Genomic DNA, 21855 nt, shown 5'->3' with positions numbered 1-21855 from the left:
GACTGTAATATGGGATATAAGTATTATCTCGTACATGAGCCAGCTTTGCAGTCTTTTCGTGCCTATGTCTGTCACAATACGCCTTTCGGCTTGTATAGACTTGTAGACTCTGTTGGGGTCTTATGAAAGTGAATGTCATCTGTTCAAACCCAATTAACGACGCGTTTCGCCTCTTCTGTAATATTGTCATTTGGTAACACCATCCGACTGGTGATGTCGGTAACTCGCCTCGGTGCATTGTTCTGCGTGAGATAGATTCACCAACGATCTGTTACACAACAATTAATAATTACACAGCACGTACAAGTTAATTGGTGGTTGGCAGGAGCTATAACCACAATGAGCGCTTTTCATATCCTGTTTTTTAGGGGCTGGGTCAGGGTCTTTTTAATCATCAATTACATTTTCCCAAAAAAAATATCCTTTCCAAAAATAATTTATATATTTATTTTTTCATATTTTTTATTTTTTATTACTTTTCATTCTTTATTTTTTTTTATTTTTCGTTTTTTATTATTTATTTTTATTTATTTCTTAATAATTCTATATGATTTTGCTCATAATGTGTTTTTGCATATAATTATGTATTGCACTGTTATTACTTTATCAAATTTTGATAATTTATATTGTCAACTTTGCATATTATTCATTTTGTCACGCACAACTGTTACACTTCTATACTCTATGTGCATATTTAGTTTCGATATGTTTAAAAAAAATTTTTTCTTAGTTTTAATCCACAGCTTTCATGCCGTTTCAGAGCGCATGCGCATTGTGTCTCTCCCTCAGTCCTCGATGATGTGGATAGGGGAGCCTTGTGCGCATGCGCCGTCTCTATGACGGCGTTGACGCTTGTGCTCCACGTCCGCTGATTAGAGGACGTTCATTGGGGGCAGTGTTTCACAGCGCATGCGCCGCACTAGTGATCCGGCCTGCTAGCGTTCAATAGGATCCATATGTTTTTAATTTACACTTTATTTGCTGATTGGTCAGTGGCACCTATAAATTATTCAGCCTGTCCCTTCCCCCAACATACGCCTCCTGATGAAATGAGTCACGAAACGTGCGTTGGGGCGCAGGACTTCCACTGGCTACATGTAAGATAACTTTGGCTTTTTCTGCTTTCTAATGTTATTTCTGTATATAATGCTGTATGAGTCTTTGACTTGTTCACTTTGACCACTTGGTCTCTTATTAGGACACTAATTTTGCATGTCCTTGTTACGTCAGTATATGGCCCTGTGCACATTTAAAGCATTCCATCAGCATACAGTATTTTATCTACAACTTTGTTAATCTGATGCATTTATTAATTAAAAATACATGATATGCAGTTCAAGATCTCTAGTAGCATTCAGTTTTGACTATTTTGTGATACATTAAGCATTTTTACCTTGCCAATTATGATTATATTGATTGCCCTCATGATATATTTTTGAATATTACTACTGTAATGGGCTTTGTGCAATATTTATGCCAGTGTATAGGCCCTTTGTATGCATTAGTAGCCCCTGCTTTATAAAATAAAAAAAACTATTTGTATTGGAATAAAATGTATTATTTTGGATTAGACTCTAAGTTCTCTTGTGTTTAATCAGTTAAGTAAGGGTTCTCTGCCCAAATTCATATTGTGGACTATTGTGTATGAGAATGAGAATATGAGAATATGAGAATATGAGAATGAGAATATTGTGTATGTGAATGAGCCTTTCGGCTTGTATAGACTTGTAGACTCTGTTGGGGTCTTATAAAAGTGAATGTCATCTGTTCAAACCCAATTAACGACGCGTTTCGCCTCTTCTGTAATATTGTCATTTGGTAACACCATCCGACTGGTGATGTCGGTAACTCGCCTCGGTGCATTGTTCTGCGTGAGATGGATTCACCAACGATCTGTTACACAACACTTAATAATTACACAGCACGTACAAGTTAATTGGTGGTTGGCAGGAGCTATAGCCACAATGAGCGTTTAGAGGTGGGAACGCTTCTGGGAGTATTATATAACCTAATTCATTGCAATCAATGACATCTATAGTGCAGGCTCTAAGCATTTAATAATGTTAAGGACTGTATGGTAAACCCTGTACTGTATGGGAAATTTAGAGCTAGTGAAGGACTGGGTATTATTAGTTTTGGGAAACTGTTATATCATCACCCTGATGCCACCACTAGAGGAAGCTCTTGGTAAACAGATTTCTGTAGCACCTATATATTGCTATGACTGTATAAACCCACTCAGAATGGTTATGTTCAAACCAGGAGAGACAAACACCTGAACCCAACAGGTCCGTGTTTAGACTATCAAAGGTCCTAAGGTCCTAATCTGACCCCGATTTGTCCCTGCTTGACAAAGGAGGTTGGCACCCTACGTCTACCCAATGGCGTCCCCACTCAACTCAAGGAGTACAACATAACCAACGGAATACATGGAAAACTTCCCAAACCCCAAAAGTAAAAGAAAAGATACTGGAGAGGAAGACCCATAAACAAACCATAGGAGAAGTGACCGATATTAACCAGCTAAGATAATCCCTACCTGAGGAACTGGATCTCCAAACACCATCTGTCTTAAAATATAGCCAGCAAAGATGTAGGTGCAAGATGAGTATAAATACTCGCTCCCAAGATGTGATAGGACAGAATCAAATTGGGAAGAGAGTGACTCCTGAATAGAAGCAAACCAAAGAAAGGAAAGAAAAGACAAAAGAACCATCAGCAGTTGGACAGAGACCAAACTGGCTGTGGCAGTGGAATCTTGGACAACTCTTTTTTTGCAAACTGCTCCAGGTCTCTCATATGTGAAGTTGCCTTCTCCCAGCAATTTTAAGATCTCTCCACAGGTGATCAATGGAATTTAGATCCGGACTCATTGCTGCCACTTCAGAATTCTCCAGCACTTTGTTTCCATCCATCTCTGAGTGATTCTTGAAGAATGTTTAGGGATCATTGTCCTGCTGGGAAACCCATCACCTAAGACATAAACCCAGCTTTCTGACACTGGGCACTAAACTGCAATTCAAAATCCTTTGGTAGCCTTCAGATTTCATGGTGCCTTGCACATAGTCAAAGCACCCGGTGCCAAAAGCAGTGAAACAACCACAAAACATATTTGAACCTCCACCATATTTGACTGTAGGTATTGTGATCTTTTCTTTATAGGCCTCATTCCACTTTTGGTAAACAGTTGAATGATGTGCTTTATCAAAAAGCTCTATCTTGGTCTCATCTGTTCACTAGACACTTTCCCAGAAGGATTTTGGCTTACGCACATTTTGGTAAACTGCAGTCTGGCTTTTTATTTTTTCTAGCTCAAGATCTCCGGAGATGGACTTGAGATTGTTTAACAATTTTGGTTCTCAAGTCCTCAGACAGTTCTCCTTTCCACTTTCTGTTCTCCATGCTTAATGTGACACACACAGACACACAATGAAAAGAGTGAGTCAACTTCTCCCCTTTTAATCTGGTTTCAGGTGCGATTTTCATATTGCCCAAACCTGTTACTTGCCACAGGTGAGTTTGAACGAGCATCACATGCTTGAAACAAAGTTGTTTACTCCCAAATTTTGGAAAGGTGCTAACAATTTTGTCCTCTTAATTTTTGTGGTTTTGTGTGAAATTATATCCAATTTGACTTTTTGTATCTGTTTTTTTTGTGTTGTTCCAAAACACACACAGGAAATATAAATACGTATAACAAAACATGGTTAATTGCATTAATTTTCTGGGTGAAATGCTTAATTTTCAAGAACAAATTCAAGAGTGCCAATACTTGCAGCCATGACAGCATATGCAATAATATAATTACTATAATACTGAGCCTGAAGATTAGAATATTACTATAATTTTGTACTAAATATTGTCTCTGATTCATCAAAAGTTTTTGCCAGAATTTTGGCGTAAAACCCCTTGAAATGTCGCAAAATTATTTTTGAGATCCAAAAGTGGTGTACATTATGCCAAAAATGTATGTCTGTCGCTGACCGGACCAACGTTTCTAGCCAAGGTGCAAGTCGGTTGTAATATGTGCCAAAACTTACTCCAGCTCTGATTTCATTAAGACTGATGTGCAAAATGCCAGTCCTAATGAAAGGGGCCATAATGTGTATGAATATTTCTCGAGGTTGACTCCTTATGTTGCTGATAATCGGATCAGAATGAAACATCTGATCTCCTCTGAGTTTGAGGCTAATAACCGCGTATCAGAGGATATACAGAGATTATGCCTCCTGCCACCAATGATTTAGCTCCATTATCTCTATCAAAGCTGAAATCTATTAGCAGCTAATAAAATAAAGGATGAACCTCGTCGGTTTACTGCGCCGTCCTCGGGGGACATTTGTTCCGCTTTGCTTTCTTCCCGCACTAATCCTATGAAGGGATGAAAATTAATACTCATACTGTAAGCAAGCGCAACTGAGAAATCATGGGCTGGCAGAATAAAAGTCTTAGCCCTAGAAGTTGTGTCTTGTCAGACACAGTGGAATTGCAACACCCATCATCCCTGGTCTATGTATTTTATAGTCCTGTAGTAAAAAGGTTGTTAAAACTGTTAAGAAACTGCTAAAACCCCAATGGACTAACAGTGTCATAATTTTTATGGTGATCCAAGTTGAATTTTCCAGTCCTATTGCTCATTATTCAGCAGTCACCACTAGGGGGAGTAGAGATCACGGAAAACACAGCAAATGGAAACTACAAATTTGTATGTTTTGAGCTCCCTCTAGTGGTGGCTGTATAAATTGTATATGGTCAGCTCCCCCTAGTGGAGACTGTATAATCTGCATGTAGTGAGCTCCCTCTAGTGGTGACTGTATAATCTGTATGTAGTGAGCTCCACCTAGTGGTGACTGCATAAATCTGTATGTAGTGAGATCCCCCTAGTTGTGGGTGTATAATCGTTATGTAGTGAACTCCCCCTAGTGGTGACTGTATAAATCTGTATGTAGTGAGCTCCCACTAGTGGTGACTGCATAATCTGTATGTAGTAAGTTCCCTCTAGTGGTGACTGTATAATCTGTACGTAGTGAGCTCCTCCTAGTGGTGACTATATAGTCTGTATGTAGGGAGCTCCCTCTAGTGGTAGCTGCATAAATTTGTATATAGTGAGATCCCTCTAGTGGTGGCTGTATAAATCTGTATGTAGTGAGCTCCCCCTAGTGGTAGCTGTATAATCTATGTAGTGAGCTCCCTCTAGTGGTGGCTGTATAAATCTATATGTTGTGTTCTCCCTCCAGTGGTGACTGTATAAATCTATATGTAGTGAACTCTTTTATTATAAAAATACAAAACTTACAATCAATAAATAGCAAAAATCTAAACCCCAGCAAAAGCAACCGTTCGAGTCCAACATTACCCCCCCAGTCCAAAGCAAAGTCCGAGTCAGGCATAACTGCCCCCAGCCAAAGAAACCCCCCAAATCAAACAAAAATCAAACTTTGTCTTCTTTCTCAGAGAAGCTTCCTCCTTCATCTTTCTCTCTTATGCTGTTTTGTGTCCTTTTCTCGTCTTCACTTTTTGACTTTTGATTCCTCCAGATATTCTCCTCCTCAGGTTACCTCACCCAAGGAGAGAAGAAACATTTTATTAATAGACGCGCACATACACACTTCATACCAAACCTGACAAAGAAAACTCTGGTCCATCGCCCAAAAAGAAACATAAAAGCCACCTGGCTTAAAACACATCTATCTAAACCATAAACCACACATTTTTTTTTCTTTTTATATATATATAGATATATATATTTGATTTTTTTTGTTTTTTTTGTTTTTAAACACAGCAGATACAACTATAACAACAAATACAACTATAACAAACCCACCACCATCCCCCCCACCATCAACAAAATAACCCACACAATACAAAAATAAGCTCACTGAGGAACTCATGACCTCCTGCTTACAAGACAGGTGCATTAACCCTGTAAGCCACAGGATCATCACCCTACAATACAATGCTACATAACTTTGTATTACAACACTTACCCAAAGCCAGGATCGGTGCCTGTAAGCCCTATATCAGTATTTCACTTCTGCAAAACAAAAATCTGATAGTGAAAAGCCCTCAGCCCGCCACCAGGAAACCGGAGATGACAGGCTTCTATCCTAACAATCCTTACTCTACCAGCCGTCCCTACCTGTCTAAACATCTGCCCCTATTTATCGACCTACCTTTCCCTGTGTCTCCCTCCCTGACCCTACTGCCCTACCTAACTCACCATTTGCCTACCTAACTGTCCCTCGGCTGTCCCTGTCCTGCCCCTATCTACCTGTCCCTTAGGGTACATTAAATGAGAACCCTCTCCAGAGAAGAGAGGCCCTCGCTGCACCCAGCCTGTCATACTCCAGAGAGCGCACCTTCACCAGGCCACCCAGACCCTAGGCACCGTGAGTTCCACGTGTAAAACCTGACGATTAAACTGACTAGAAATAAAGTGCCCCGATCTCGGCCACCCAGGGATCTGAATGCCCCATATGCCCACTCCGCATAGGAAAGGTGTGCCAGCCGAGGCCAGCCTATGGAAGCACTCACCCTGTTGTAGACCCCTTTATTAAAAGGACACTGAAGGAGCAAGTGCTCCATGCTTTCCAGCGTGTTGCAACACTCTCAGGCCCGGATTGGTAATATGCCCAACCGGGCATTTTCCCGCTGGGCCGCTGTCATGTGGGCCGCGGGCGGCAGCGCCCACTCATCTGGCCGCTTGCCAGCTGATGCGGCCACTGGCCTGGCTGTTGTTTCTGCCGCCCTCTGCGCGCACTGCAGGGAGATAAGCCGCCAAGCACCCCATCCTCACCCTAGCTTGAGACCCCACCCACCGCAGCCACACACAGCGTCGCTTGCCTGCTCTCTTCTCTGTACACAGGACCTGTGATGAGGTCACAGGAGGGGAGGAGTCAGGGGTCACATGATCAGGAGCCTTTGTCCAGACCCCTGATCATGTGACCCCGGACTCCGTCCCTCCTGTGACCTCATCACAGGTCCTGTGCACACAGCCCTGCCTCTTGGTGTCTGCCGGACTCTGCTGTGCTGGTTGTCATGGTGCTGGATGAGGTAAGTATGTGTGGGGTCAGGAGGGGTTTACAGGGTAGATGTAGCAGAGTTGTGTGTGTATGAGGTGTACAGAGCGGAGCCGTGTGTGTACGAGGTGTACAGAGCGGAGCTGTTTGTGTACGAGGTGTACAGAGCGGAGCCGCGTATGTACGAGGTGTCCGGAGCAGAGCCGGATGTATACGAGGTGTACGGAGCGGAGCAGCGTGTGTACTAGGTGTACAGAGCGGAGCCACGTGTGTACGGGGTGTACGGAGAGGAGCTGTGTGTGTGAGGTGTACGGAGAGGAGCCGTGTGTGTATGAGGTGTACAGAACGGAGCCGCGTGTACGAGTTGTACAGAACGGAGCCGCGTGTACGAGTTGTACAGAGCGGAGCCGTGTGTGTACGGGGTGTACGGAGTGGAGCCGCGTGTGTACGAGGTGTACGGAGCGGAGCCGTGTGTGTACGGGGTGTACGGAGTGGAGCCGCGTGTGTACGAGGTGTACGGAGCGGAGCCGTGTGTGTACGGGGTGTACGGAGAGGAGCCGCGCGTGTACAAGGTGTACGGACCGGAGCCGTGTGTGTACTTGGTGTACGGAGTGGAGCCGCGTGTGTATGGGGTATATGGAGCAGAGCCGTGTGTGTACGGAGTGGAGCCATATGTGTCCGGGATGTACGGAGCAGACCCAAGTGTGTACAAAGCATACAAAGCGGGCTTTTCCCATGGACACAGGAAAAGACGGCGGAGCCCCGAGGAGCATTTTAAAACTCACACTTGACGTTCCACCGGAAGTGATATGCTGGAAGCTGACCGGAAATGAGATAATTTCATGAGGAGATTGTGACAGAACTAGGAATGCTTCAGTTCCATCACCATGTCCTCCTCTGACAGCACAGACAGCAGGATCGCCTTGGAATTGGGGATGCCGGCCATGTGAGCGGATCATGATATGTCCTGCATCGGGAGGCTCAGGTGGGCACTACAATTGGAGCCGGGCTGCTATAGTATCTTTATAGAATCTTTCTTTATTTCTTTCTCTCTTTTTCTATCTTTCTCTGTTCTTTCTTTCTCATTCTCTGTTCTGTCTTTCCCTCATTTTCTTTCTCTCTCTGTTCTTTCTTTCCCCTCTATCTTTCTTTTTCTTTCCTCTCTTTCTTTCTCTCTGTTCTTTCTTTTCTTTGCTTTTTCTTTCTGTTCTTTCTCTGTCTCTCTCTGTTCTTTCTTTCCCCTCTTTCTTTCTCTCTGTTCTTTCCTTCTCTCTCGCTCTCCTTTGTTTCTCTCTCTGTTTTCTCTCTTCCTTATTGCCAGTCAGTGTGCCCATAATGCCAGCCACTGTGCCCTCAGTACCAGTCAGTGTGATCAGGAGTGCTAAAAGGGTGCGGTTGGGCATGGACATGGGTGTGACTAGTTGCAAAATGAATGTGGCCGGGGCGCGGCCTAAAATTTGCTGCAGCGCGCCGCTGTCTTTCTCCCTCTTTCCCTTCTTCAAAAGTTGGGAGGTATGACAGGTGACCAGGGGGTCTGGTTGCCCAATGGATAGCAGTTCTGCCAGGAATTCTGTCACCGTGCATACAAAAGGAGACAGAGCTTTGCGAGGAGTACTGTACCTAAAAGCAATAAATGAGCTGAAATACTGGGCACAGTATTGGGGATGTAGCTCAGTGGTAGAGCGCATGCTTTGCATGTGTGAGGCCCCGGGTTCAATCCCCGGCATCTCCATGGCCAGCCTGCATGTATGTGCAAGGAACACACTTCCTTCCTGTATTCACCATCCACTCTGAAAAAAACCAGCTCAACTTCATTGGGATCAAACCTAAACCTCCCACCAACACGCATTGGGTTACGCAGCTTTTACAGTTTAGATTACGTGAAGTCATTATTGCCCTCTACTCCTCTTTGGTCAGACCTCATCTGGAATATTGTGTCCAGTTTTGGGCACGACATTTTAAAAAAGACATCAACAAACTGGAGCAAGTTCAGAAAAGAGCGACCAGAATGGTGACCGGTCTGCAAACCCTGTCTTCTGAGGAAAGGTTGCAGGATTTGGGAATGTTTAGTTTGCAAAAGAGAAGACTGAGAGGACACTTAATAGCTGTCTTCAAATATCTAAAGGGCTGTCACATTGTAGAAGGATCATCTTTATTCTCATTTGCACAAGGAAAGACTAGAAGCAATGGGATGAAACTGAATGGGAGGAGACACAGATTAGATATTAGAAAAAACTTTTTGACAGCTAGAGTGATCAATGAGTGGAACAGTCTGCCACGAGAAGTTGTGAGTTCTCCTTCAATGGAAGTCTTCAAACAGATGCTGGACAGACATCTGACTGGGATGATTTAGCGAATCCTGCTTTGAGCAGGGGGTTGGACCAGATGGCCCAGGAGGTCCCTTCCAACTCTACGATTCTATGATTCTATGACTACATGTTATATAGTCGTGTTAATCTCCTCTCACTTCTTGTAACCTACAAGTGTACAAAGATATTATATAGTCACCGTGTGACTAGTGGGCCTGTGTAACTTCAAATGCCAGGGCTGAATTTTAGTCCCAGTCCGGCTCTGAACACTCCTCACGGGGACAACCCCGATCTGCGGAGTTCCTACACTTCAGGTTGTCTCTTACATACAGTTTCCCATGGAAGCAGCGCCAAGCCAAGTCCCAAAACTTCAAGGGGACCCGTGTAGAATTCAATAACCTCAGCCCGCCCTCCAGATCCCAACTTGGGCAATCTTTGAGCACCAGAGGCTAGTGGAAATGGGTCAACAGGACCCTCCTGTCAAGGAATTTCCTCGACATGGTCCTGATCTCCCACATTCCCAGACCCCATCGGCGGATTACCTTCAGAACCGGGGTAGCGTAAGCCGGGAGATGTCCATGCAGTGTGCGTAGGTCCTTCACTTGCCCTCCTGCCTCCCATTCCTGGAAGAAGGGCCGAAGCCATCCCCTGCAGGAGAATACCCACGGAGGAGCCCTCTCTGACCAGAGGTTGGCAATGTTAGTCTAGACAAAAGTGTTTACTAAAAACACCACTGGGTTGACCATACCCAACCCTCCTAGTCTCCTTGTGCGATATGTGACCTCCCGCTTGACTAGGTTCAGCCTATTTCCCCATCACATCTGGAAAAACAGGCTGTAGACCCGTGTCCAGAGTGGCTCTGGCAAAATGCAAACACTGCCCAGGTATATTAACAAAAGAAGCAAAAAACCCTTAACCAGGCTAACCCTTTCCCTCACAGTCAAAGACCAACCCTTCCATTGGTTCACCTTCTGGGCGGCGATCTTAAGCCTGCCCTCCCAATTTTTCTGGGGGTAGTCCCCCGGGCCAAATTCACTGCCTAGAATTTTTGCCGATGCCTGGGGCTCTGGAAGAGTGTCTGGGAGACCAAAACTAGGGTTTCCCCCTCCCAGCCAGAGACTCTCACACTTTCCCTGATTGATTCTGGACCCAGAAGCCTCCGAGTAGCGACCAACCTCAGACATGACCCACTGCACCTCCTCACCCGAGGACACCAAAATGGAGACGTCATCGGCATAGGTTACCACCCTCAGAGTGGCTTCTGGGGCCGCCTGGTCCATCCTGACTCCTGCCAACGGCCCGCGCTCAATCCTCCTTAAAAAGGTATCTATCGCGAACACGTATAACAGCGGGCTCAACGGACAGCCCTGGCGGACCCCAGACCCAACCTCAAAAGGGCGACCAGACCAACCATTCACGAGCGGGAAGGTCTCTGCCCCTTCATACAAGATCTTTAGCTAATTCACAAACCCCCCAGGCAGACCGTACCTCAGAAGGATGGACCAGAGGTACTCATGATTCACCCGATCAAAAGCCTTCGCCTAGTCTAAAGACAGCAAATACCCCTTCCAGTGACCCACCCTACCCTGCTCCACTGCCTCTCAGACACCGAGCACAGCACTAAAAGTGCTGCGGCCTGGAACAGAGCAATGCTGGGTCCCCGAAAGGAGCCGGGGTGCAAACTTCACCAGCCGTTTGAACAGCACCTTTGCCAGAACCTTCCGGTCCGTATTGAGAAGAGCTATGGGACACCAATTCTCAATACGGGACGAGTCCTTACCCTTTGACAGGATAATCAGGGCTGACTGCCTTATTGACTGGGAAAGAGTGCCCGAGGAGAGACACTCGTTAAACACCTCAGTCAAGAGGGGGACCAAGGAGTCCCTGAAGGTCTTATAAAACTTGGATGTTAAGCCATCCGGACCTGGCGATTTCTTAGGCCGAAGCCCATCAATGGCCAGTCGCACTTCCTCTTCCCTGATTGCCTCTGTCAAAACGTGAAGCGAAGGGACATCCCCTGGCTCGGGGATGGCTTCGGCCAGGAAAGCTGACATCACGTTCCGAACCAGATCCCTCTTCCCCAAGAGGTCTGAGTAGAAAGATCTGATCACCTCCAAGATCCCTGATTTGGATCTGTTCAGGGAACCCGTACTGTCGACCAAACCTGTCACCACCTTACAACTCACTGACATCTTACAGTTTCTGTAGGGGTCGGGCGAGCGGTACCTCCCGAAATCCCTCTCAAAAATCAAAGATGTGTGCCTATCGTACTGACACCTCTTGAGTAAAGACTTCACTCTTGAGATTTCCTCACGGTCACCCCCAGTTGAGACGAGCTGTTCGAGTTTCTTCCTCAGTTCCTGATACAGGCGGTACCTGCTCAGGCTCCTGAGGCTCGAGAGCTGGCGGAAGAAACTTGCAACGCGTTCCTTGAACATCTCCCACCCCTCTGACTTATCGCTACAGTGATCTAAAAGCGGTATCTGGCTCTGAAGAAAGTCCTCAAAGGATTGTCTTATCTCTGCTTCTTCCAAGAGGGACGAATTCAGCTTCCATAGTCCTTTTCCCATCCGAGGGGTTTCTGAAACATTCAGAGAAAAAGAAATCAGACAGTGATCGGAGAACTCCACCTCAACAACGGGCACTGCTGAAGAGATGGCTTCCTTCTTCAAAAAAAACCTGTTTATCCTAGACCTGCAGCTACCTCTATGAAAGGTGAAACCACTGTGACCTGGAGTTTGCCAGATGTGGACATCCACCAGGGGAGCGTCACTAGCTATGCTATTAAGAGTATTACTAACATAAGCCAGCCGGTCAATGGAGCCTCCCCTATCACGAAGCCTTGTGACAGTATTAAAGTCACCTCCAAAGACCACCTGCCGGCTTGTAAAAAGATAGGGCTTAATCTTCCGTAAGAGACATTTATGGTCCCACTTTGACTGTGGACCATAGATTAGTTAATGAGCCGAAGCTCCTGTCCACTCATGAAGACGTCTAAGACCAGGCACCTCCCCATTTCTACCTCGATAACTCTCCGGCATTCAACCGATTCAGTCTTAAAAAGGACTGCCACCCCGCTACACGGCTCGGCCGCAAGAGACCAGTACGAGGACCCGCACATCCACTCGCTCTCCGCCTTGCGTATGGCGCCCATATCCGTAAGTCTGGTCTCCTGCAAAAACAAAATGTCAGCCTCAAACCGGGTGAGAAAATCAAAGGCCGCAAATCTAGCCACATCAGACTTTATACTAGCGACATTAATGGTCACCAGAGTCAACGGAGTGGGTGCCGCCATCATGAGTGATCGAGTTAGATGGCCTTTTTCTTCCCCCCACCCATTTTCCTAGCCCGTTCATCTCCGGACGATGAAGCCTCCCCTCTTCTTTTCAGAGAGACAGAGGTATCCATCCCTCCCACCTCTTTCTCATCTCCGGACCCAGGGTTGGCCCCACCTCCTGAGGAAGACACACCCTCTGGAGAAAGGACTCCGCCCCCTCCCAAAGACCCTCCCAATGTTAGCTCCGGAACCTCACTCCCGACGCCCGTCTCAGCGGGGTCGTCAAGGGCTTGGAACTGGTTAGAGAGGGGGATCAGAGGGGAGTCGATGGGACCTTCCCTAGGCACCTTGGTCAGGGAGGGAGAAGATTTTCCATCTCCCTTCTTTTTCTTCTTTTTTTTACTTTTGGCACTCTTGGTACCCTTGTCACCCCTTTCTTTTGGCTGTTCCCCTCCATCCTCATCAAAACTTTCATATTGGGAGGCATCTGAGAGATCAGCCACCTCCTCATTCTCCATCCGTCTGATCTCCTCATTCACCGCTTCCTCCCCCGGGGCTTCAGTGACATGGGCTATCTCCTCGGAGGAGGGGGCAGCCATCACCCCAGTTTCCTGAGGCTCCTCCTGCCCCCTGCCCTCCTGATGCCTTGCCTGCCTCCGCTGGTAAGAGGGGCCCCTAGCCCTGCCATTCCTCATCGACCCCTCAGCTCCTCCCCCGCTGCCACCTCCAACCCCTGCAGAGGTTGCACCGCCAAGAACTTCCTTGCAGCTCCCCTCCGCCCGGCCGGCCATGGCATTAGAGAAGGAATGAGGGCAGTGGCTGAATGGGTGACCTAGATCACCACACAGGTGACATCGAATGACACCACAATATGCGGCGAGGTGACCCACCTCGCCACACAAGGCACATTTCTGCACCTTGCAGCCCGCGCTGAAGTGGCGAGGATCACCGCACCTGTGGCAGACCTTCGGCTGCCCCTGGTAGAAGACCAGAATCCGATCCCTTCCCAGGAAAGCCGAGGAAGGCATGTGGGTGACAGTGCCCCCTGAGCGCTTCAACTTTACCATGAAGGTCCAGCCTCCTGACCAGATGCCAAAATCGTCCCGGTTCTTCTTAGGGACCTCCACAACTTTGCCGTACCGGCTCAACCAGGTCATTATGTTGATGCCAGAAAGAGACTCATTACATGTTAAAACGGTCACTTCCTTAGGCCAACTTTGGTGAGAAATTGCCTCCACGGCAAACCCTCGCCTGCCGGGCTCCTCCTTTACCAGCTCATAATTTGACCAAAAGAGCTCCAAGCCCTCCGGCCAAACAAAGCTGATATTAAAGGTTGAGGTCCCAAAAGGATGTATCAGAGCAAAGATGTCAATAGCCTTGAAGTCCATCTTCATGAGGAGCTTCACCACATTTGTCCTGGATGGACATGCCTCATCGTCCCTCCAGCAAAGACGAAGAACATTTCTCCTGGAGACCCCCTGCCCGGTTGTCGGGAGGGACCACACGGTCTCCCCTCCCCTTTTCTCTTGGAAGGCAGCTAGACCAAACTTATCTAGCCAGTAGGTCAACTCCACCTCTCTTCCCTCTACATTGATTGTCTGCTCCCCTTTTTTGAGGGCCTCCAGGAAACAGTGGGGCAAAGCATCATTCCCTGGGTCTAGAGATGAGGAAGACCCCCGCAGAATCTCAGCTGCTGCAGCCGCATAACTAATGGTGCCTGCAGGTGAGAGGGGTGATGGACCAGCCCCTAAATTCCCTGAACTCTCAACCTCACAGTCAACCATCTCCACCTCACTGACCTCAGCCTCACCATTTTCTCTAGCAGAATTCACACCAACCATACTTTCAGCAGAAACCGCCCCTTCACCAACGTCACAGAAACTATTCACACCATCCATACCTCCGGCAGAAACCGCCCCTCCAGCACATGACCCTTCACCATTGTCACAGACACTATTCACACCACTTCCATTCTTATTTACATTTCTATTTGTGTTTTTTACATTGCTTTCTGCTGGGGGGTTACTATTTGCAGTGCAGCTGCCCCTTAAAGAATGATACTGCAGGGTTTAATTACCACACCCTGCTTTTCAGCAGAGCATGTGCTGGCAGCTGCAGACTGTTGCTCCAGCCTCTCCTGCAGACCGTCTCCACGCTCCTGTGTGCACTTCACCACCGGGTCCCCCGCATATACAGGTGACACACATGCAGAAGACCCCAGTGGTGCGACCCTCTCCGGCGAGGTTGCAGTCCGGGCCGGTGTTGCCACAGCCATTACCGCTGCACCCGAGATGATAACCGGTGCTGGGGTCCCTGACATTGACCCAGCATCGGATCTGCATGTGGGGGGCCCCGACACCACAGCACACGCCGCCAATGATGCAGCCTCGGCTGACAGCGCACCACCAACACTGCGGGGAGCGGCGACCAACGGCATGGTACCCACAGTCTCCACGTCCCAAGCGTCAGCGAGTGCAGTAGGCACCAGGCCATCCCCAGTTTTCACCGAGGATCGGGCCTGGACACCTCCACAGGTGTTACTTCCGTCCATCACAGAGCCACACTCCATACTATGCACACTGTCCAGCTCTGCAGCCACATGCCCACTCTCGCCCCCTCTGCTACAGCCAGCAGAGACGGCGACCTGCGCCACATGACTTGTACTCTCCTCGCTCCCTCGCACCGGACCCACTGCAGGTCCCGGGCCAGGGTGGGTAGCGGGCTCCACACAGCGGGACCGAGGGGTTCCAGGAAGGGGGACAAACACCATTCCCTCCTCTGATGTTTTCTTCCTTTTTTTCTGTTTCTTTCCCCCCCCCTGGTTGTCTCGTCCCCGCAGTCCACATCCTCAAATTTCAGGTGGGCATAATTTACTGGGGACTCTAGCTGACGGATCTGCTGCAAGACGAGGCAACCCCCACTACTGCTGTTATCGCTGCTGCTATCATCCGCATCACCCCCATCATCCTCTGAAATACTATTATCTGATGGGAGTGGGACCTGCACTGGATCTATCCCGCTGTGTGTGGCCTGGAGATCACTTACCAAGCCCCCAGGTGGGTACGGTGCCTCCTCCATCTCCACATGGTCCACCTCCTCCACCTGGGTCGGACGCCGAGACCCCTCTGGCTCCTTTGCAGCAGCCATGTTGTGGAATCGGTCCTCATTTGCCAATTTTTCCCGGAAAGGCCCGCTGTTGTCCAATATGGCCGCTCTCCGGGCTTCAATGCCCTCAATACAGATACCCAGGCTGGATATCCTGGCTGTTAGGGCAGACTTCTCTGTGCGGGAGGCTCTGTCTGCAGCCTGTGTGGCGCCCCTGAGGGTTCAGTAGCCACAGAGGTACTGCACCTCCTCCTGAGGTGTGGTACCCCACCATTCAGGTAAGGTGGAGACACCTGACCATGCTCCAACACCTGCATCCCACACAAAATAGTAGTGTAGCAAAGCACCCTTTGGTGGCTCCCTGCTTGGAACACGAAGCATGCTGGGAGGTGGGTGGAGTTTAGTTTGCACTAAAAGAGCGGGAAGAGGATAGGATTTAGGCAGTCACAGGAGTCTGACGAGGTCAGTCTGTGAAAGGAGATCCCCTGAGTGGGATGGATGAAGGAAGTGCTGCAGCCGACCTCAGTGATCTGGGTTCGCTGGCACAGGAAAGGAACATTAATAGAAAGCCTGATTCTCCATAAGAAGGAAAGAATTAGCACGGAACGTGAGGAGAAGAAGAGAACCAAGGATCAGGGTTAGAGGAGAACCCTTCCCAAGTTCTAAGCGCAAGGCCGGGGTCTGGTCCCCGAGGTTGTATGGATACTAATGGTCCTGCAGCAGACACCGGTGGAATAGAAGTAGTGACTACTTTATTCCCACACAAGACTTGGGGGCACAACAGCAATGATAGTGAGCTGGGACTTAGTAGCAAGGAGTCCCCGAAGCAGGCTACAGCTGTCTGCCGTGCAAGTAGAGTTCATAGGAACATCTGACAGGAGGAACTCCAGTGTAACTCAGTACTGTGAGTACTTCACTAAAGACGCTAAGAGGGAGATGTTCAGAAAAGGCACATATGTGGCGGAGTGTTGGAAAGGAGTACTTCATCTTGCCTGGAAGTTGGCTGAGCTCCTGACCCGGAGGACACGGCACGGATGCGGGCTCTGGTGCCACAACAGACTGTGAGTAAAGCTTTGGAACTACATGCCCCAGTGTCCTCCACTTATTCCTGCATCAACCTGCCCAGCACTGCTACATCCCCTGTGCCCGACACTACATCATCTAAGTGTCACTTCACCTACTCTGCCCTGGAACTACAGCCCTGCCTGTGGAGGGCTATAACATCATTGCTGCACCACACCATCTGTCCCAGAGGATCTGTCTGCAGCGTCGGCTCAACATCTTCATTGCCGAACACCACAGGTGGCGTCACGACTCATTCATTCATAAACTCTAATCATCATAAGCACACTGACCATTTCCTCCCTTTTTACAATGGGCACCCAGGGCCACGGGCCGGGTCCCAGCTGCCATCACATCTCCCATTGAAGCTCATCAGGCCCGATACTGAATACCCCACAGCCCTGGGAGGGCGACCCACCTGCCTCGCCTCCTTCATCTCCTCCTGGAGCCTCCTCAGGGTCTTCCCAGCCTCCTCATACTCGCAGAGGTACACATAGATGCGGGAGCCATAGCTGGTAACCAGCTCCCGTGCGGCCCTAGTGCCCCAATCTTTCTGCACCTCTGCTGCTGCACCTCTGCGAGTACTCCGCTCACCTCTGGGAGGAGACACCGCAGTGGCCCTCGCCTCAGCCTTAGCCTCAGCCTTAGGGGCTTTGCAGCCCTCCTGGGTCCTCCTGGGCTCCTCCATGTTTCGGGCCTTGCCGGATCTGGTGACCCTCTTTGTCGGTAGCAATGAGCTCCCACCCCTTGCCGGCTTAGACCGAGGGGTGGGAGACGGGGACTGAGCCCCACAGTTCATCCACTACACCCCTCTCTTTCCTGGGTCAGAGAGGGGGGGATTCCTAGATGTAAAAAAAAAACCTGGTAACTCTCCTGGAGCAAACACACCAGCACACCTTCCTCCACAGACTACAGGCTCCTAGTGGTGGCTGTAGAAATCTGTATGTAGTGAGCTCCCTCTAATGGTGGCTGTATAAATCTGTAGTGATCTCCCTCTAGTGGTGGCTGTATAATCTGTATGTAGTCAGCTCCCTCTAGTGGTGGCTGTATAAATCTGTATGTTGTGATCTCCCTCTAGTGGTGACTGTATAAATCTTTATGTAGTGAGCTCCCTCTAATGGTGGCTGTATAAATCTGTATGTTGTGATCTCCCTCTAGTGGTGACTGTATAAATCTATATGTAATGAGCTCCCTCTAGTGGTGACTGAATAAATTTTAAACTTGTGAGCTCCCTCTAGCGCAGTGGTGGTGAACCTATGACACGTGTGCCAGAGGGTGCACGCAGAACCCTCCCGGTGGGCACTCGCATCATCTTCTCAAGAGTAGAGCCGCCACCACTCTATTCAGCCCGCTCGCAATCTCCTGGACCCTCATCACTAGTTCCATCAGTGTGCGCATGTGCTGAGGATGGGGATCTTGTGCGTGCTCAGGACGGAGATGGCACGCGGGCTGAGGAAAGTGGCGGCAGCGCTATTGCCAAGATGGCGCGCATGCTCACAGGTAGGATTGATAGATGAAGAGAAGAGACCAGACAGGCGTTGGAACGGGCAGAGGTGAGTAGTTTTTTTTAATGCAAGGCCATTATACAGTATGGAGCAGTATATGGGGCCATTAAACTGTATGCATCATCATGTGGGGCCATTATAGTGTATGCAGCATCATGTTGGGCCATTACACTGTATGCAGCATCATGTGGGGCCATTATACCATATGGAGCATCATGTGGGGCCATTATCCTGCATGCAGCATCATGTGGGGCCATTATACCGTATGGAGCATCATGTGGGGCCATTATACTGCATGCAGCATCATGTGGGGCCATTATACTGTATGCAGCATCATGTGGGGCCATTATACCATATGGAGCATCATGTGGGGCCATTATACTGTATGCAGCATCATGTGGGGCCATTATACTGTATGCAGCATCATGTGGGGCCATTATACCATATGGAGCATCATGTGGGGCCATTATACTGTATGCAGCATCATGTGGGGCCATTATACAGTATGGCGCATCATATATGGCAGTTTTACTTTTAAATAAAAATCCTATCCATTCTCAAGAACAGACCTCCACTGCAATCGGTGGCTAGTATCTTAGGCTTGGAGTGCAGGGCTTACAAGCTCTTTGCTATAGCGTGCTAATGTAGGAGTTGTTTTTCTAACCTAAAACATCAGTATTCCGGTTAAATTGCCGTGTTGGCATTTTGTGATAAATAAGTGGGTTTTAGATTGCAGTTTGGACACTCGGTCTCTTAAATGTTTGCCATCACTGCTCTAGAGGTTGCTGTATACATTTGAATGTTGTGAGCGCCCACTACTGGTTGCTGTATAAATCTGTATGTAGTGAGAACCCCCTAGTGGTAGTTGCATAAATGTCCATATTGTAAGCTCACTAAAGTGGTGGCTGCTGCCGGCTAGAATGTTATCATTTATGACTTTGTGATGGATTTTGGGTCCCAAATTAATTTTGCTTACTTGCATATTTACTAGTTCACTAGTTGGATCTCTGCAAGTACATTAAATATCTTTCAAGTATTAGTTGTTATCCACAGGATTGGCTGCTTTTAAACCTTGTGCCCATTACGGCAAAGCTGTAATTCCCTTCCTGTTTCATCATAGGCTGTTGTTTTCCCTCATCTATACTTTACACTGCAGCTCTGATTGTTTAGATTTACTAATGTGTATAACAAGCAGCTCATTATCACACAACAGATGCAGAGATGGGTTTAATCCTTTAAATAGTCAACATACTTTCCAATATTTCATAAAAATATCCTTCTTTCTCCCCTTATGAACCACTTCTCCTCCCCCTTCCATTCTTCCAGAACTTGCTACTCTAAAAAGCTTCTAAAATCCGTCCTGCCAGGTCACTGAAGGATCAGCTTACAACTGCCAACTGAAAGGAGGATGGGAAACAGAGTGAAAGAAATTAGAGACACAGTGCTCATACTTTCTAGTAAGTGTTTCATCTCACCTCAAATCTGGATTCACAGCTACACTGCTCATACTGATGGATAATGGCCTCCATACTGCTGCTGCTTTTAAACATGTTCTAAATAGAGATGGGTAGCATTAATCTCTCATGTCTGTGTGTGCTATGTATGGGAGACATTATAGCAGCTGTTTTACATCCACTGGCTCAGAGACAACTGCAAATTAGAGATAAAGCAACAATTACAGAAACAAGTCAGAAATATTGCTATTCATTCAATTTAGTTATCCAAGAAGGTATATGAGCTGTTTTTTGGTGGGGCTAGAATTTTATTCATGCACCAGGAGGATTTGGATGAAAATGACCATGTATCCCATTTTTTTTTATTCCAGTGAAATTTGCTCTCGGTATCAGTCGCTGTCGCTTCCCTAGGCTTGCAGCTATTTAGACAGCAGCCCTGGGTCAGGTCCTGGCCATCAGAGTGACAGCGCCCTATGCACGAATCATGGCTTGACGGACAGGTTAATTAGCCGGAGCAGATTCAGAGGTGTCAGCAGATCCATATTGGGGCAGCGAGCAAGTAACCCCGTAAATGCTGGTTAGAAGCAAAAGAGACATCAAAGGCGATGATCAGATATTATTTGCGTAATCCAATTATTGTGTCAAAAATGCTTCCATCTGTTGGAAATTTAACCGAACAAACTCCAGAATGCTCTCCTGTGGCTTCACACAAACACACACGGGAGAAAGGAAGTCAATTTGTCATTAGTCAAGGGAAATTTTATAGCAACTTATGAACGGGTGCGCAAACAGTTTCATTAGTGGTCAAAAACGCAAGTTAAATAAAAAAAAACCACAGGAACATTTGAAACTGATATTGATTAAAACAAACTCTTTCCGTTTTGTGTATGCAGCTCCAGTGCAGAACTATGCATCTCCATGGTGACAGACTACAAACAAAACCTGTGTGTAGTCCCGTCCTCACAAACATTGGTTATATTCAGAGGCCAAAAACCAATCTCATTCCCGTTGGTGAGACCTGGGACACTTTCTGCTCATCAGAAAAGGACGTGACCTCACAAGACAAGTCGCTGGCAGCGCTGGAAACGAGGATGGGACACGGACGAGGAGACATGTATCAATGTCACTCTGGATTATTTGGGATTACGCATTATAAGATCGATGGGTGGATGAGAGACACCGGTGATTTTCTTCTGTCACCACCGACGTGATATAAGAGGATTGGAAAATGGTGCAGATTTCTTATATACCCTGGATTTTTATAACTGTCAAATAATTCTTGCTTGCTATCAGTGAGTGGAAACATTATCTCACCTCTGCCTCCGATGCAGTCATCCACTCCCTCCTAACCACAAAGTGTCACGATTCCACTACTCATCCAATGGACGCTGTGAGTGACAGCTCTGCCACCCTATGGGATCGAGGGCTTGCTGAACTGTCAGGATTGTGAGTGACAGCTCTGCTGACCAATCTGAGGCACAGGTGTGAGTATTGTGAATGGTTTGGGAGTCTTGCCTAGAATGTCGGCTGACCTCACCCACTTCAAGTTACTGTAGTCCATTGGTTGCTCTGCCTGTTATAAAAGTACCTTTTGAGCAAATTGCCATTGATTTGGCCATTGGTTTTTTTTGCAGTTCCTATTTGTTGTGGTGAGTAGTGCTTGCAGTACTGGTTGCTCTCTTTCAGGGTTGGTCTTCAGGTTTGTTTCCCTTTCTCTTCGTGCCACACTCCCAGGGTTTCCCGCAGAGGTATCTATCTCTTCTCGACTAAGCTCCGGCTGCGTTACCAGACACTAGCTGCCCGGTGATGGCGGGCCTGGGAAGAAAGTCCCCCTCCCATGTACTGGGAGCTGAGTGAAGAGTATACCAGTCATGTAAGGCCCGCTTAGCTGGGGCAGCTTGTGCCTAGTGTATCAGTGGCTGTGCCTTTGCTGGTTTGGTGCCAGTCTTGCTGGGTGTCAGGAAAATATGAATTATTTCCTATCATCTTAGGTACACATACAGCGCTGCCTGTTACTCCTCCCCCATTGGTTTGTGAAAAGCCCAGTACCCACTGCAATCCCCCTCGCACTGCTGCCGCCCCCTCAGTCTGCCTCTGTGAAATACTACCCACTCCCGCCTCCCT

General features: G+C 47.8%; 1 long non-coding RNA gene and 1 other non-coding gene across 3 annotated transcripts; both read left to right on the top strand.

Annotated features, from left to right (window-relative positions):
* The first annotated feature begins 6867 nt into the window (after positions 1-6867).
* On the top strand, positions 6868-20806 carry LOC141098752 (uncharacterized). 2 transcript variants are annotated; one of them, XR_012234349.1, is made up of 3 exons: positions 6868-7053; positions 19604-19734; positions 20103-20741. It is a non-coding gene; the product is annotated as an uncharacterized lncRNA (long non-coding RNA). The 2 variants fall into 2 exon arrangements; XR_012234348.1 differs by having other exon boundaries at positions 6873-7053; positions 20625-20806.
* On the top strand, positions 8680-8751 carry TRNAA-UGC (transfer RNA alanine (anticodon UGC)). The gene has a single exon. It is a non-coding gene; the product is annotated as a tRNA-Ala (tRNA).
* Positions 20807-21855: the final 1049 nt, after the last annotated feature.

Source organism: Dendrobates tinctorius, unplaced genomic scaffold (assembly GCF_039654945.1).
Source record: "Dendrobates tinctorius isolate UK_male_01 unplaced genomic scaffold, ASM3965494v1 ptg000095l, whole genome shotgun sequence".
NCBI lineage: Eukaryota > Metazoa > Chordata > Amphibia > Anura > Dendrobatidae > Dendrobates > Dendrobates tinctorius.
Note: the sequence above shows the minus strand (reverse complement) of the source record. Positions and strands in the feature narration are given on the sequence as shown.